The sequence below is a fragment of the Triturus cristatus genome, chromosome 2_2, assembly GCF_964204655.1.
Source record: "Triturus cristatus chromosome 2_2, aTriCri1.1, whole genome shotgun sequence".
In the NCBI taxonomy this organism is placed as follows: domain Eukaryota; kingdom Metazoa; phylum Chordata; class Amphibia; order Caudata; family Salamandridae; genus Triturus; species Triturus cristatus.
In genome coordinates, this window is record NC_140582.1 from 1162480009 (window position 1) to 1162496651 (window position 16643).

At 44.8% G+C, this 16643-nt stretch overlaps 1 protein-coding gene across 1 annotated transcript in view; it reads left to right on the plus strand.

Moving 5' to 3' along the window:
- ADISSP (adipose secreted signaling protein) overlaps positions 1-16643 on the plus strand; it is a 348232-nt gene that overhangs the window by 176721 nt on the left and 154868 nt on the right. The window lies entirely within an intron of this gene.

Sequence of the window (16643 nt, forward strand, 5' to 3'; positions counted from 1 at the left end):
AAATTAGGCGAGCCTCTTCAATTTGATTTTTACTTAATTACTCACATTCTTCACACTGCAATACATTACCGCTACTGATGTTTAAAAAAACGACTGCTTTCTCCAAGTGTCTCATTTAAAAGTCCTCACACGAGACAACGTTGTCATTCTGCTCGTTAATTGTTACGAAATGTTTCTTTTTTCTACCACCATATTTAGAACAATTGAGCTTTCCAATGTACACGTATTCCTTAGTACAGCGCAAAGGTGAAATTTCATATTTTTACAAGAGTTTCGCCTAATTCATGCCAGAAAACACTACTTACTGCCTCATGCAGGTTACAGTGATCGAACAGAGAAAAAGTACTCGATGGAACGCAAATGCCTTTTCAGTGTCCTGTTTTGTCTCGCGCATTCAAGCCGTTCTGTCTATATGTTCTCTTAAAAATACCTTCATTTGTGACGTTTAGACACGAGAAAGGGGCGCTATGTAAATCACGCGTGGAGAGCCATTGATAGGGAGCGAATCCATTATTCATGACTGTCTGATGGTTCCTCCCACACAAATATAGTATCACACCCCGGTCATCTGTATACCAGTTATTATTATCAGTAGATATAACCAGCGAATCGTGGACTGATCTACGAATTAATATCCCGCGTGTAAGGCTTAAATCTGCACCCCATGATGGCATTCTCGTGGGTTCTTGTGAAATACTTCATATGTTGCCCCCTCGAGTTGCTGTTTTTTGTTGTACTTCTCTCTGCCGGTCTCCACCCTCGGATCCAGTTCTCGGTACATCTCGGCTCCCGTCGGCACCTGCCACCCCAGATGCCGCGCCAAGGCGACGTTCGAGGCACTGCGCAAATTAATTTTCTCAGAACTGTTGGAAAAGCAATTAGCAGCCGTCCCGGATGCGGCAAGACCGTAAAACTATACACAATGTGGAAAAATGGCACGCGCAGCCGCATCGTGTCGGGATAATGGCTGTTGTAATTTTCGCTAAGTAGGCTCAGCTAATTAGTGTTTTTGTGCTTCTGGGAGCTCGGTGCTGCACTGTGGTTGCATACTTTTAGAGTAGTTATATTTGGGTTGTGTGTGGCCTTCTGAGGGTTGGAGCGCATACCAAGTACTGCATCCTCGGATAGCATATGAACTGCCCCCAGCAGTGTCATGAAGAGTTTTGCCTACGCACTGTACGTGGCATGACCTGTTTGCGACCGGTTGAGACCTGTGCAGTGCCCCAGCCCCCACCCCCAGGCCATGTGCTTGTTCTCACCCGGCCAGCCCTGCGCTGATCCCTAGATCGGAGCATGAATAACATACAGCCAACCTCCCGGGGCTGAGCCTCGGCTTTCCAAACACAGCGCCTTTACAGTGTTGCACGACGCGAGGCACCTCTAGAAAGCTAGCCATTGATTCTTGAAGCGTAGTTGACAGCATGTCGTGGAAGGGATCGCCTTCCAAATGTGTCTTTAGTCAGCAGCAGGGCATGCTGGGACTTGAAGTTCTACGTTCTCGGATCAAAGTAAGGCCCTCCAAGTCCCAGTATGCAAATGTTGATTTAAAAAAACAGGCCAAGACAGCTACTTAGCAACGTGGCAAACGGTTAGATAGAATAGCATTCAAGACGTGTGTGTGTGTGTGTGTGGGGTGGGGTGCTGCACCTTCATTACCTTATTTCTGAGAGTCTGTACTGCCGAACTTGGAAAATATTGTTTCACAAGTACAGTTGAATGTGGTGTTGGGCAGTTTCCGATGATACACATTACCACTCCCAGCGTCCACGCAACCCCACCCTGCCGCCACGCTATTCCACCGCCTCGCTACCCCACCCTGCCGCCTCGCTACCTACCTCCATGCTACCCTGCCGCCACGCTACCCCACCGCCTCGCTACCCCATCCTGCTGCCTCGCTACCCCACCTCCACGCTACCCCACCCTGCCGCCACGCTACCCCACCCTGTGCCACGCTACCCTGCCACCTCGCTACCCCACCTCCACGCTACCCCACCCTGCCTCCACGCTACCCCACCCTGCGCCATGCTATCCCACCGCCTCGCTACCCTGCCGCCTCGCTACCCCACCTCCACGCTTCCCCACCCTGCCTCTACGCTAGCGCCACGCTACCCCACCCTGCCGCCACGCTATCCCACCCTGTCGCCTCGCTACCCTGCCGCAAAGCTATGCCACCACGCTACCCCCCTGCCTCCATGCTACCCCCCCTGCCTCCACGCTACCTCACCCTGCCTCCACGCTACCTCACCCTGCCTCCACGCTACCTCACCCTGCCTCCACGCTACCTCACCCTGCCTCCACGCTACCCACACCCTGCCTCCACGCTACCCACACCCTGCCTCCACGCTACCCACACCCTGCCTCCACGCTACCCACACCCTGCCTCCACGCTACCCACACCCTGCCTCCACGCTACCCACACCCTGCCTCCACGCTACCCACACCCTGCCTCCTCGCTACCCACACCCTGCCTCCTCGCTACCCACACCCTGCCTCCTCGCTACCCACACCCTGCCTCCTCGCTACCCACACCCTGCCTCCTCGCTGCCGCACTCTGCGTCCACGCTGCCGCACCCTGCCTCCACGCTGCCGCACCCTGCCTCCACGCTGCGGCCACGCTACCGCCCCCTGTGGCCACACTGCCACACCCGCTAAGGTTAGAATGTTCTAAACTATAAAGGGAGAAACATGGTGACAAACATTGGAATGTTGGAGCAGAAGGCCAGCCATTATACGCCTGGGGCTACTCCATTGTCTTCAGTGGAGCTCTCAACGTTCCAATGTTTTAAAATGCAATTGTTAATTTATATAACCGTTATATGTTCATTTCTGTTGTGGATATTTGCTCTCCTGGGCCTGTGTGGCCACTCTGATCTAACTGTCATGAATGCATTGGTATTAAAGCTTGACAAGGGGAAACCCGTAAGGTAGGAAGGACCCAGGGTGCTTACTATTTTGAAAAACAAGAGGTCCTTCAAAAACAATGCAACATGCGATAAATATAGACCAGAATCGGCTCTATATCACTTATACAATGCCCAGCCGGACATTGAAGTTTTAATGATCAATAGAATTAATTTCTGACATACAAATAGAATGTAGAGTGGAACACAGTCCTGTGTCCTTACAAACTGAACAGAAAGTACAGACAGTCAAACACAAGAAACATACATCAGGCTGAAGAATGAAGCTTATAGCCAGTATGAATACAAGGGCAAGCTTTCTTAAAGGTACAATAACATGCACAATTTTTAACAAATGCGTTTAAAATGCATGTTTGTACATGGGGTCGACGACGTTTCGATCTATTCAACCAATACATAGATCATCATCAGGACTAGAGAGAATAAAAGCCTGAATTTACAATTCCTGTACGAATGGAAAGGGAAAAATAGGAGAGAAGGGAGAGGTACATTAAAACCTAACAATACTGTGAGAAAAATTAATGTCAGTAACCATGCACGGCGTGCCATACGTGAGAAACACACCTGACAACTGGTTGTTGATGCGAAGGAATTGGTATGACCGGTGAAGTGATCGAGGCTAGCACGCACGCTCAGATGCTGGGTTGGAAAAGTGCAAGGGACTAAGATGGTACGTAGTGGAGTTTATGGTGAACCGCCAGATAGTGTTCGGTGAGGTAGTACATGATCACGCTAGCGAACAGTCAAAATGACGTGAGGACTAACGGTGAGCCGGTAGCGACGTGAACCGGTAGCGTCGTGAGGACTAACGGTGAGCCGGTAGCGTCGTGACTGGGAACGTAATTGAGGCGGGACACTGACCCAATTCAGAACCGAATCGTTCCTTGAGTAGTTGCACAAGGGTCCAAGTAAGGAAGTGCTTGCGTGGATCAGCCAGGATATTACCAGGGGTTCAGCTGAAACCTAAGGACGGATACCAATTACAACCTGAACAACCAGGGAAGGGAAGGGCGGAATGAGGGAATGTGGGCTCACCAATAATGCGCTGCAACTTGTTGAGGGAATTTGAGAGAGCGACCAACTTCCCAGCAAGGCGGCCTGAGAATCCAGAGTCCGCCTGTGGAGAACCATAGCGCGGGAGTTAGGGGTGAGGGGAGCAGGGTCGTGGAAAAGGAACAATTGCGCGCCGATACAGCACTTACCAGCATCAAGGGGAACTGCACGATCGCCAGTTGGTAGTGACTGGCTAACCCGGAAGGTTAAAATACGGCCTCCGGAGTCACGTGACAACCGGAACAAGGTCATGTGACAGGAAGTACCGGCTGTGCTGGGACGTGATTACGTGAGTGAATGGACGGCCGCCATGTTGGGTCAGTGTTAGGTGAATAATGTGAAATGGGAACCAGAACGAGGTTGAGTTAAAACAATACGCGGTTGAGTTAAAACAATATCGTAATTTCTACAATTGTCACAGGCAGGGAAAAGGTTACAGAAATTGTCAAAAATTGCAGAAAGGTCTAAATAAGAGAAAGCCAATCTTCATTCCTGTTTAGACCATTGCGAATTGTGTCAAGTTGAATGATAAGTTTCAGCTCTTCTTTGTTCAGGATTTGTGCCAGATCACCACCTCTTGGTGGTAGCTTGATGATTCGCAGAACAGTCCATTTGATCTCATTGTCCTGGTGATTAGCCTGTTTAAAATGTTCGACCAGTGGTGCGTTGGGGACATTACAGCGAATCCTGCTGTGGTGTTGACCAATCCTTGTTTTAATCTTCTGGGTAGTCTGCCCAATGTAGTTTTTCTTACATGGGCACTGGATCAAATAAATCACATTACATGTGTTGCAATTTGAAAAACCATTAGAATTAATGACAATGTCACCAAACGAAAAGGATTTACCTTCTAACGTCAGATCACATAAATTGCAGTTGCCACATTTTGCGTGCCCCACCAGTGGCGTGAGACCCCAATATGAATTGAGAGTTGTGGGAGATGTTTTTTTGGGGATTGCAGCGCGCACTAGGTGGTCTTTTAAATTGCGGTTTTTGCGGAAGGCAAATAATGGTCTTTCCAGATTAAGGCTGCCCGCATTCAATATGGGCCAGTGTTTCAGGACAGATTTGCGCACCTGGTTTGAGATGACAGAAAAGGTGGTGACACATACAATTCTTTTGGTTTCTTTTTTGGGGTTGGGTGTGAGAAGTGTTTCCCTGGGGCAATACCAAGCCCGTTTCTGGGCGTTGCGAACAAGACGTTTGGGGTAACCTCGAGCTTTAAGTTTTTCAGAAAGGACTGAGGCCTCGGTGAAATAATTTTCTTTAGAAAAGCAATTGCGCCGAATGCGCAGAAATTGAGAGTATGGTAAAGAGTCCCTCAAGGCCCTAGGGTGATTACTCTCATATCTGAGCAGTGTGTTCCGTTCGGTGGGCTTCCTGTAGAGTTTGGTAAGGAGCTCACCTTCAGAGTGGTATATGGTCAAATCAAGGAAGGGAATGGATGAGGAGTCACTGGAGAGTGTGAACTGGAGGCCTAAACAGTTGTTGTTAAGCCAGTGCTGGAAATTGGACAGTGAGTCAGTGCTATTGTGCCAGATTAGAAACACATCGTCTATATATCGACGCCATACTTTGACGCCTGATATAAAGGGGTTAGTGGGTGACAGAATAGTAGTAGTTTCAATAAAATCCATGCACAAAATGGCCAAGTTCGGGGCAAAAATAGCGCCCATCGACGTGCCTTTAACCTGCTGGAAAAATATGTCATCAAAGCAGAAGAAATTCCTAGTGAGGCAAATTTCAAGTAATTTCAGAATGAATATCGTGGGGACTCCATGCGGTCTCGGTCTAGAGTCAAGAGTTTGTTGGATTACTCTGAGGGCAAAGGGCTGAGGAATATTGGTATAAAGTGATTCCACGTCAAGGGTACAGAGGAGGTGCTCAGAAGGATCAAATAGAAGGTGTTCTATCAAATTGATCATGTCCATGCTATCTCGAATATAGCATTGAGTCTGGGGTACAAAGTCTTTTATAAAATAGTTGACATACTGGCCTAGCGGTTCTAAAATAGAGCCGCAACCCGAGACTATAGGGCGGCCAGGGGGAGAGGTAAGGTGTTTGTGTATTTTAGGAAGAGTGTAAATTACCGGTGTTCTGGGTGATTTTGCATTGAGAAATTGGAATTCTTTAGAGCTAAGAAAACCTTCATCTCTTCCTTCAGTGGTAATTTGAAGTATAAGAGCCTGTAGTTCATTTGTGGGGTCTCTAGGCAGTCTACAGTAGTGCTCAGCGTTGTGTAGTTGGCGGAATACCTCTGCTTTGTAATCAGTCAGTTCTTGTAAAACAATGCCACCGCCCTTATCTGCGGATTTAATGATAAGGGAGTTGTTACTTTTTAAGGATTCAATAGCTTTCTTTTCTTGAAGGGTCATGTTAAATGGAATAAACTTTTTGGTGTCTCTCAAAGCGTTGAGGTCTTTGAGTACCATTTTTTCAAAGGTGACAATTTCCACCGGTACCATGTTTGACGTTGGAAAAAAGGTTGAGGGGGGGCGGAATGGTGTAAATGCAGTCGGTTGAGGTGTGGCATTATTCAAAAAATAGGCATATAGACGAAGGCGTCTGAAAAATCTGAGTAACTCAGCATGAAGGTCAAGATAGTTGGGATGCGTGGTGGGGACAAAGGAGAGCCCTTTACTAAGCAGAGATAATTCAGTGTCGAGTAGGTTGTGTGTTGAAAGATTGAAAATGGGAATTGTTGCCAATTTTGGGGTTGCGGTTGTAGCGGAGTCTACCATTGGTAAAACTTCTGTCTGGTTTGACGTTCGCCGGGTTGGTTGTACCATCTCTGTGCCCGTTTGACTCGCCCCCGTCTCGATGGTTCTGTCTGGCCTCTGCCTGGGTTAGCCAGTCACTACCAACTGGCGATCGTGCAGTTCCCCTTGATGCTGGTAAGTGCTGTATCGGCGCGCAATTGTTCCTTTTCCACGACCCTGCTCCCCTCACCCCTAACTCCCGCGCTATGGTTCTCCACAGGCGGACTCTGGATTCTCAGGCCGCCTTGCTGGGAAGTTGGTCGCTCTCTCAAATTCCCTCAACAAGTTGCAGCGCATTATTGGTGAGCCCACATTCCCTCATTCCGCCCTTCCCTTCCCTGGTTGTTCAGGTTGTAATTGGTATCCGTCCTTAGGTTTCAGCTGAACCCCTGGTAATATCCTGGCTGATCCACGCAAGCACTTCCTTACTTGGACCCTTGTGCAACTACTCAAGGAACGATTCGGTTCTGAATTGGGTCAGTGTCCCGCCTCAATTACGTTCCCAGTCACGACGCTACCGGCTCACCGTTAGTCCTCACGACGCTACCGGTTCACGTCGCTACCGGCTCACCGGTAGTCCTCACGTCATTTTGACTGTTCGCTAGCGTGATCATGTACTACCTCACCGAACACTATCTGGCGGTTCACCATAAACTCCACTACGTACCATCTTAGTCCCTTGCACTTTTCCAACCCAGCATCTGAGCGTGCGTGCTAGCCTCGATCACTTCACCGGTCATACCAATTCCTTCGCATCAACAACCAGTTGTCAGGTGTGTTTCTCACGTATGGCACGCCGTGCATGGTTACTGACATTAATTTTTCTCACAGTATTGTTAGGTTTTAATGTACCTCTCCCTTCTCTCCTATTTTTCCCTTTCCATTCGTACAGGAATTGTAAATTCAGGATTTTATTCTCTCTAGTCCTGATGATGATCTATGTATTGGTTGAATAGATCGAAACGTCGTCGACCCCATGTACAAACATGCATTTTAAACGCATTTGTTAAAAATTGTGCATGTTATTGTACCTTTAAGAAAGCTTGCCCTTGTATTCATACTGGCTATAAGCTTCATTCTTCAGCCTGATGTATGTTTCTTGTGTTTGACTGTCTGTACTTTCTGTTCAGTTTGTAAGGACACAGGACTGTGTTCCACTCTACATTCTATTTGTATGTCAGAAATTAATTCTATTGATCATTAAAACTTCAATGTCCGGCTGGGCATTGTATAAGTGATATAGAGCCGATTCTGGTCTATATTTATCGCATGTTGCATTGTTTTTGAAGGACCTCTTGTTTTTCAAAATAGTAAGCACCCTGGGTCCTTCCTACCTTACGGGTTTCCCCTTGTCAAGCTTTAATATAGTTAGCACAATCGCTGGATTGTAAGGGATGCTCTCCCTAATTCCCTCAAATTGAGTGGCCTGTCCTTGTTCTCCTTTAATTCTTTTCTAACTTAACCTTGACTTTACACTTAATATGTCAGACCATGCACCCCTATATTCAGATGAATATATAAAGAAGATCTGCGAAGGTCCCTCCCTATTTACTGATGCAACTGACAACACTGTTAGTCCAAATATTTCCCTGTCAGAGCAATTAGAAAAATGTAAGAAGAAGCAGATCCGTCTCCAACTTATGGTCCGTATGCTAACTGAATACCTTAAAGCCGATATCATTCCTGTGGGGCTCCAAGTGAGAAATATTCCTGGTATATTCACGGATAACCCTAAATACATTAACAACTTCAGTTATATTGGCACAACGTGTTCTCGACATTGGTTAGTCTTGGGTATCGATATTGCAACTGAAACACTAACGACACTCAATGAGGAATTGACTGAAATTGAGAAACAGATAAAAGACTCTAGTTCAGTTACTGAGGCCAAGAAATTGATTGAATCCGTCCAAAAATCCGTTGATGAATTTCATAGAATCGAACAAAACAAGAAGTCTCTCAAAGTCAAGAAGGATATCAAAGCATACTCAATTGAACGTACATACCCCTACCTTCAAAAAGACTTCTACACCAACAGGTCCTACACAAATCCGCAGAACAACAGACCTTGGGGACGTTTTAACAAACGGAATACCCTTGTTGGCTTCTCAGATACCTCAGCAGAATCCTCCGATAACTCTGACCCAGGTGAGGGCCCCAGCACTTCCTCCCGGAACCAGAATTTTTTAGGCAGAGTCCAGACAGAACCATCGAGACGGGGGCGAGTCAAACGGGCACAAAGATGGTACAACCAACCCGGCGAACGTCAAACCAGACAGAAGTTTTACCAATGGTAGACTCCGCTACAACCGCAACCCCAAAATTGGCAACAATTCCCATTTTCAATCTTTCAACACACAACCTACTCGACACTGAATTATCTCTGCTTAGTAAAGGGCTCTCCTTTGTCCCCACCACGCATCCCAACTATCTTGACCTTCATGCTGAGTTACTCAGATTTTTCAGACGCCTTCGTCTATATGCCTATTTTTTGAATAATGCCACACCTCAACCGACTGCATTTACACCATTCCGCCCCCCCTCAACCTTTTTTCCAACGTCAAACATGGTACCGGTGGAAATTGTCACCTTTGAAAAAATGGTACTCAAAGACCTCAACGCTTTGAGAGACACCAAAAAGTTTATTCCATTTAACATGACCCTTCAAGAAAAGAAAGCTATTGAATCCTTAAAAAGTAACAACTCCCTTATCATTAAATCCGCAGATAAGGGCGGTGGCATTGTTTTACAAGAACTGACTGATTACAAAGCAGAGGTATTCCGCCAACTACACAACGCTGAGCACTACTGTAGACTGCCTAGAGACCCCACAAATGAACTACAGGCTCTTATACTTCAAATTACCACTGAAGGAAGAGATGAAGGTTTTCTTAGCTCTAAAGAATTCCAATTTCTCAATGCAAAATCACCCAGAACACCGGTAATTTACACTCTTCCTAAAATACACAAACACCTTACCTCTCCCCCTGGCCGCCCTATAGTCTCGGGTTGCGGCTCTATTTTAGAACCGCTAGGCCAGTATGTCAACTATTTTATAAAAGACTTTGTACCCCAGACTCAATGCTATATTCGAGATAGCATGGACATGATCAATTTGATAGAACACCTTCCATTTGATCCTTCTGAGCACCTCCTCTGTACCCTTGACGTGGAATCACTTTATACCAATATTCCTCAGCCCTTTGCCCTCAGAGTAATCCAACAAACTCTTGACTCTAGACCGAGACCGCATGGAGTCCCCACGATATTCATTCTGAAATTACTTGAAATTTGCCTCACTAGGAATTTCTTCTGCTTTGATGACATATTTTTCCAGCAGGTTAAAGGCACGTCGATGGGCGCTATTTTTGCCCCGAACTTGGCCATTTTGTGCATGGATTTTATTGAAACTACTACTATTCTGTCACCCACTAACCCCTTTATATCAGGCGTCAAAGTATGGCGTCGATATATAGACGATGTGTTTCTAATCTGGCACAATAGCACTGACTCACTGTCCAATTTCCAGCACTGGCTTAACAACAACTGTTTAGGCCTCCAGTTCACACTCTCCAGTGACTCCTCATCCATTCCCTTCCTTGATTTGACCATATACCACTCTGAAGGTGAGCTCCTTACCAAACTCTACAGGAAGCCCACCGAACGGAACACACTGCTCAGATATGAGAGTAATCACCCTAGGGCCTTGAGGGACTCTTTACCATACTCTCAATTTCTGCGCATTCGGCGCAATTGCTTTTCTAAAGAAAATTATTTCACCGAGGCCTCAGTCCTTTCTGAAAAACTTAAAGCTCGAGGTTACCCCAAACGTCTTGTTCGCAACGCCCAGAAACGGGCTTGGTATTGCCCCAGGGAAACACTTCTCACACCCAACCCCAAAAAAGAAACCAAAAGAATTGTATGTGTCACCACCTTTTCTGTCATCTCAAACCAGGTGCGCAAATCTGTCCTGAAACACTGGCCCATATTGAATGCGGGCAGCCTTAATCTGGAAAGACCATTATTTGCCTTCCGCAAAAACCGCAATTTAAAAGACCACCTAGTGCGCGCTGCAATCCCCAAAAAAACATCTCCCACAACTCTCAATTCATATTGGGGTCTAACGCCACTGGTGGGGCACGCAAAATGTGGCAACTGCAATTTATGTGATCTGACGTTAGAAGGTAAATCCTTTTCGTTTGGTGACATTGTCATTAATTCTAATGGTTTTTCAAATTGCAACACATGTAATGTGATTTATTTGATCCAGTGCCCATGTAAGAAAAACTACATTGGGCAGACTACCCAGAAGATTAAAACAAGGATTGGTCAACACCGCAGCAGGATTCGCTGTAATGTCCCCAACGCACCACTGGTCGAACATTTTAAACAGGCTAATCACCAGGACAATGAGATCAAATGGACTGTTCTGCGAATCATCAAGCTACCACCAAGAGGTGGTGATCTGGCACAAATCCTGAACAAAGAAGAGCTGAAACTTATCATTCAACTTGACACAATTCGCAATGGTCTAAACAGGAATGAAGATTGGCTTTCTCTTATTTAGACCTTTCTGCAATTTTTGACAATTTCTGTAACCTTTTCCCTGCCTGTGACAATTGTAGAAATTACGATATTGTTTTAACTCAACCGCGTATTGTTTTAACTCAACCTCGTTCTGGTTCCCATTTCACATTATTCACCTAACACTGACCCAACATGGCGGCCGTCCATTCACTCACGTAATCACGTCCCAGCACAGCCGGTACTTCCTGTCACATGACCTTGTTCCGGTTGTCACGTGACTCCGGAGGCCGTATTTTAACCTTCCGGGTTAGCCAGTCACTACCAACTGGCGATCGTGCAGTTCCCCTTGATGCTGGTAAGTGCTGTATCGGCGCGCAATTGTTCCTTTTCCACGACCCTGCTCCCCTCACCCCTAACTCCCGCGCTATGGTTCTCCACAGGCGGACTCTGGATTCTCAGGCCGCCTTGCTGGGAAGTTGGTCGCTCTCTCAAATTCCCTCAACAAGTTGCAGCGCATTATTGGTGAGCCCACATTCCCTCATTCCGCCCTTCCCTTCCCTGGTTGTTCAGGTTGTAATTGGTATCCGTCCTTAGGTTTCAGCTGAACCCCTGGTAATATCCTGGCTGATCCACGCAAGCACTTCCTTACTTGGACCCTTGTGCAACTACTCAAGGAGCGATTCGGTTCTGAATTGGGTCAGTGTCCCGCCTCAATTACGTTCCCAGTCACGACGCTACCGGCTCACCGTTAGTCCTCACGACGCTACCGGTTCACGTCGCTACCGGCTCACCGTTAGTCCTCACGTCATTTTGACTGTTCGCTAGCGTGATCATGTACTACCTCACCGAACACTATCTGGCGGTTCACCATAAACTCCACTACGTACCATCTTAGTCCCTTGCACTTTTCCAACCCAGCATCTGAGCGTGCGTGCTAGCCTCGATCACTTCACCGGTCATACCAATTCCTTCGCATCAACAACCAGTTGTCAGGTGTGTTTCTCACGTATGGCATGCCGTGCATGGTTACTGACATTAATTTTTCTCACAGTATTGTTAGGTTTTAATGTACCTCTCCCTTCTCTCCTATTTTTCCCTTTCCATTCGTACAGGAATTGTAAATTCAGGCTTTTATTCTCTCTAGTCCTGATGATGATCTATGTATTGGTTGAATAGATCGAAACGTCGTCGACCCCATGTACAAACATGCATTTTAAACGCATTTGTTAAAAATTGTGCATGTTATTGTACCTTTAAGAAAGCTTGCCCTTGTATTCATACTGGCTATAAGCTTCATTCTTCAGCCTGATGTATGTTTCTTGTGTTTGACTGTCTGTACTTTCTGTTCAGTTTGTAAGGACACAGGACTGTGTTCCACTCTACATTCTATTTGTATGTCAGAAATTAATTCTATTGATCATTAAAACTTCAATGTCCGGCTGGGCATTGTATAAGTGATATAGAGCCGATTCTGGTCTATATTTATCGCATGTTGCATTGTTTTTGAAGGACCTCTTGTTTTTCAAAATATGAATGCATTGGTGTCACACCGGCATTACCACCATGCACATATGTACAGTACATACTTGTGCATGTAAATATGTATAATTTGATTATAGTTGTGTACATTTCTTTGTACAAATGTGTATACTACTTATGCTTTAAAAATGTATAGATATTTTTATAGGTCTGCTTAACAAATGTGTTACTTATGGTTAACATATAAATATATATATATATTATCTACTGGCGGTCGCCAGTAGATAGTTCTAGTTAGGACCGTGTTTCCATAGGAAATCCGCAACATTCTATTTGGAATAACTTTGGCGCCGGTTGACGAATCCTCGCAAAATTTTCAAAACTAATGGGGCGCTCCGCTCAGCTCCTACCCTGAAAGTCTCGGGGGATTCGTCAAGCGGGGGCAGAGAAAAAAGGGGGGTCCCAAAACGCATTTTCCCCATGCATTTTCCCATAGGACCTTTAGTCGAAGGTACAGCCCGAACGGCTGAACAGAATTACTTGAAATTTGGCAAAGAGGTAGTCCTCAGGTCAGGGATGTGCCTTTTGCATATATGGAGTCAATCTGTTCAGTAGTTCCTGAGAAAATTGCAGTTAAAATACATAAATATCTATAGCCGCGCACCCTGACGTGCGCGAGCGTTATTCTGATTGGTGGTTACATGTCAGTCAACGTTCGAATCGGTCGAAATCAGGAAGTGTCGGCTGCCATTTTGTTTGTTTTGAGTGCGAGAGTAAAAAAGGAAGGTGGCGAACGTGAAAAGGGGGCAGGGTAGAGAGTTCCTGACCCCCTAGCCTTTGTCAGGGGGTCCCTGAAGAACCCCGAAGGCAGAAAAAAACATTTTACATTTGTTTTTTAAAATCGCGGGGTGCGCGCACGGTGAAAAACCATAAAAAAAATTAAAACGTACTTTGTTGTCAAATAAATATATAACAAATATAATAATAAATACATAGCATTTAAAAAACTGTACAAATTCACTGAAAAAACCATAGGTTTCACACACGTTATAGTTGGGAATTAGCATTTAAAAAACCTTGCAAATTCACTGAAAAAACCATAGGTTTCACACATGTTATAGTTAGGTGGACATTTCACTCGTAAAAAACCAATGAAATTCCCCCGTTATAGTTAGTTCAGATAACTATAACTTGTGTGACCGCCACTCTATCAAAAGGATGATGTCATCAGTGATGTCATGAGTGATGCCACTGACCATGTCATGAGTGATGTAATATGTGACGTCATGTGCAGTGGATTGCGGGCGCGCGAGTTATAGTTATCTGAACTAACTATAACGGGGGAATTTCATAGTTTTTTTACGAGTGAAATGTCCACCTAACTATAACATGTGTGAAACCTATGGTTTTTTAAGTGAAAAAAAAAAAAATATATATATATATATATATATCACTTCATAGTTTACATATGTGTTATTTGATTATATGGTAATGGGTCTCTATTTTATTTGTTTCATCACAATGTGTAAATTTGACCACAAGAATTGATTCTATACGTGCTACACTATTGAAATATTGGGTAAAATATAAAATAAAAAATATAAAAATGAACAAAATTTCAAAAAATCTATTAATTAGCTTTATGTACAGCAACAATTGAAAGTCTGAGTTGCTTAATATTTATCCGTACATGTACTTATGGGGCTTTATATAATACAACTTTATATCTCACCTTTTGATGTAGTTATATGTCTATATATTTATTACTTCACTCCCACTGTAGGAAAAATAAACCTTCAACTCTCTCCGATTCGCTATTCTATGCCTCACTCTGTACCTCTTTCAGTATATCCTCTACCCCCACTCTGACTCATCCTAAACCTCATTTTTATACCATGATCTCCCACATAACCCTTCCTAGACTCCTCTCTCCTCTGACTAATCCCAAACTTTTTTTATCAGTATTATCTCCTAAATACAACTTTCTAGACTCTTCCCTCTTCTATCCCTCCTTTTTCCTATCAACTCCAACTAGCAGCCTCACATGTGCACCCCTTCACTTAACTTATATTTTCATACACTATTCCACCATGGGTTCGGGGGTAGCGTGCTACCCCCCCCCAAAAAGAAGTTCAACGCCTCGTCAGTGGTAGTAAGAGCTATATAAATACAATTACTCTAAATTAAAGATAACATTGGTAGTCACGAAGTCTATCGGGCTACAAGTGTGCGCTTCATTTAGGACTCATGAAGTTTTTTACGTTGATCTAAAGGTAGATTTAGTTGTCTCACCAGCCTCATTTAATGGAAAAAAAAAAGTAAAAAATAATTACATATATAGAGTCTCGGATCAGCGCTCTTCATCCATCAGTGCGTTTTAGTGTCATATAATTTTCGCTTCTGCCCACCGCGTGTTAAAACACGGGCAAGTATGTCACCTCACTTCACTGATTGGGTTTGCTGCACTCTGATTGGCCACAATTTTCCTGACCACATGTGCACTTCGTCCTCCCTTTTCCTTTTTTTATAATTTCCTTTTTTGTGATCCATGTACGTTTAAACTATATTTAGGTCACTGTGATGAAATCCAATGGTAACCTTTCTCTGCATCAGTAAGAATCACACTTCACTGTGATGTGTATTATAACTAACAGGAAAGGCTTCTATAGCTGGTCTAAGTACACCTTGCTGCTCAAACACTCGTGCTGTTCTATTAAATTTATATGGTATCTTTTTTTAATTTAAAACTTTTATTGTAAGCATATGTTTGTTTTGGAGGCAGCATTTTTTTCTTTTTGTGACATTGGCTTGTAATACAAATGAAACATAAAATAACCATTACACCAGCAGCTTGACAAGTCCAAACCTATGCTTGTCTTTTTTTTTTTTTATTGCAGGAGGGCGACGGCCCAGGTCTCTTGTGCATTGCATCTAGACATTGAAGTCTGCTGTCAGACATTAGTAACCGAGTGAGAGCCCGAAGGCTCAGCCAATGCCTGTAATTATCCTGGAGCCGGACATCTTGTAAGCCTGTTGTCTACACATTCGTCAACAGCTGAAACTTTCTGGGAATTTCGCCAAACCAATCAAGAAAGTTTCACCCTGGACATATTGCCCTAATCTAGAAGTATTGAATCTGTTTTCAGAGTCCCCTCGGTTCCCTTCTGTAAAGTTATACAGAAGCCCAAACTTTCCCTGCAAAATAAATGTGCTGTGTCAATGTGGTGTTGCCCTAAGAGTTGGCTGCTGACCAGTCGTTTTTTTTTTTTTTAGCTTTCGGAAAGCAAATGGAAATGACGCTTTCCAGTGCTGTCCAGTAGGTATTCTGATGGCACGCACTAATTCATTCAACTGCCGGACACGAATAACAGTAACATAGTTATCTGTATGCAAACAGTTTGATTAAAAAACACTATTAGCCACTGAGCTCTATATATTCTATAGTTCCATTGCCAAGGACTGTAGTGTATAAGCAACACTCATATGGGCGATGATGCTGTTAATCACTCGCCATGCAATTATCTGCTGGAGCCACAGGCGAGAGCCCCTATGAGAGAAATGTAATAGGAAGCAGTTAGTGCCCTGAAGCTATGGGTAGTAAGGCTGTTGGCATCCCCTACAGCACCAGTGAGTGGTGAATGCTTTTCATGAGGACAAACGACTCCTCCCTGTTACCGCAGCATCTCCGCTCCATCACTTTTTCATCATAAGCTGTTGTCTGTTTTGTGCATGATGTTCCCCAACATGAGATGGTGCCATGCCTTTCTGTCCTCTCCCTCATAAGGCCCAGAAGAACTGGCTGGCCTAGCACATAAGCGGAGAAGTAGCCTGGAAGTACTGAGCGCCTGCTAGGTGAGACCTACATCGTTCTCGCTGTTGGGGTCCAAGCATGTGAGAACGGAGC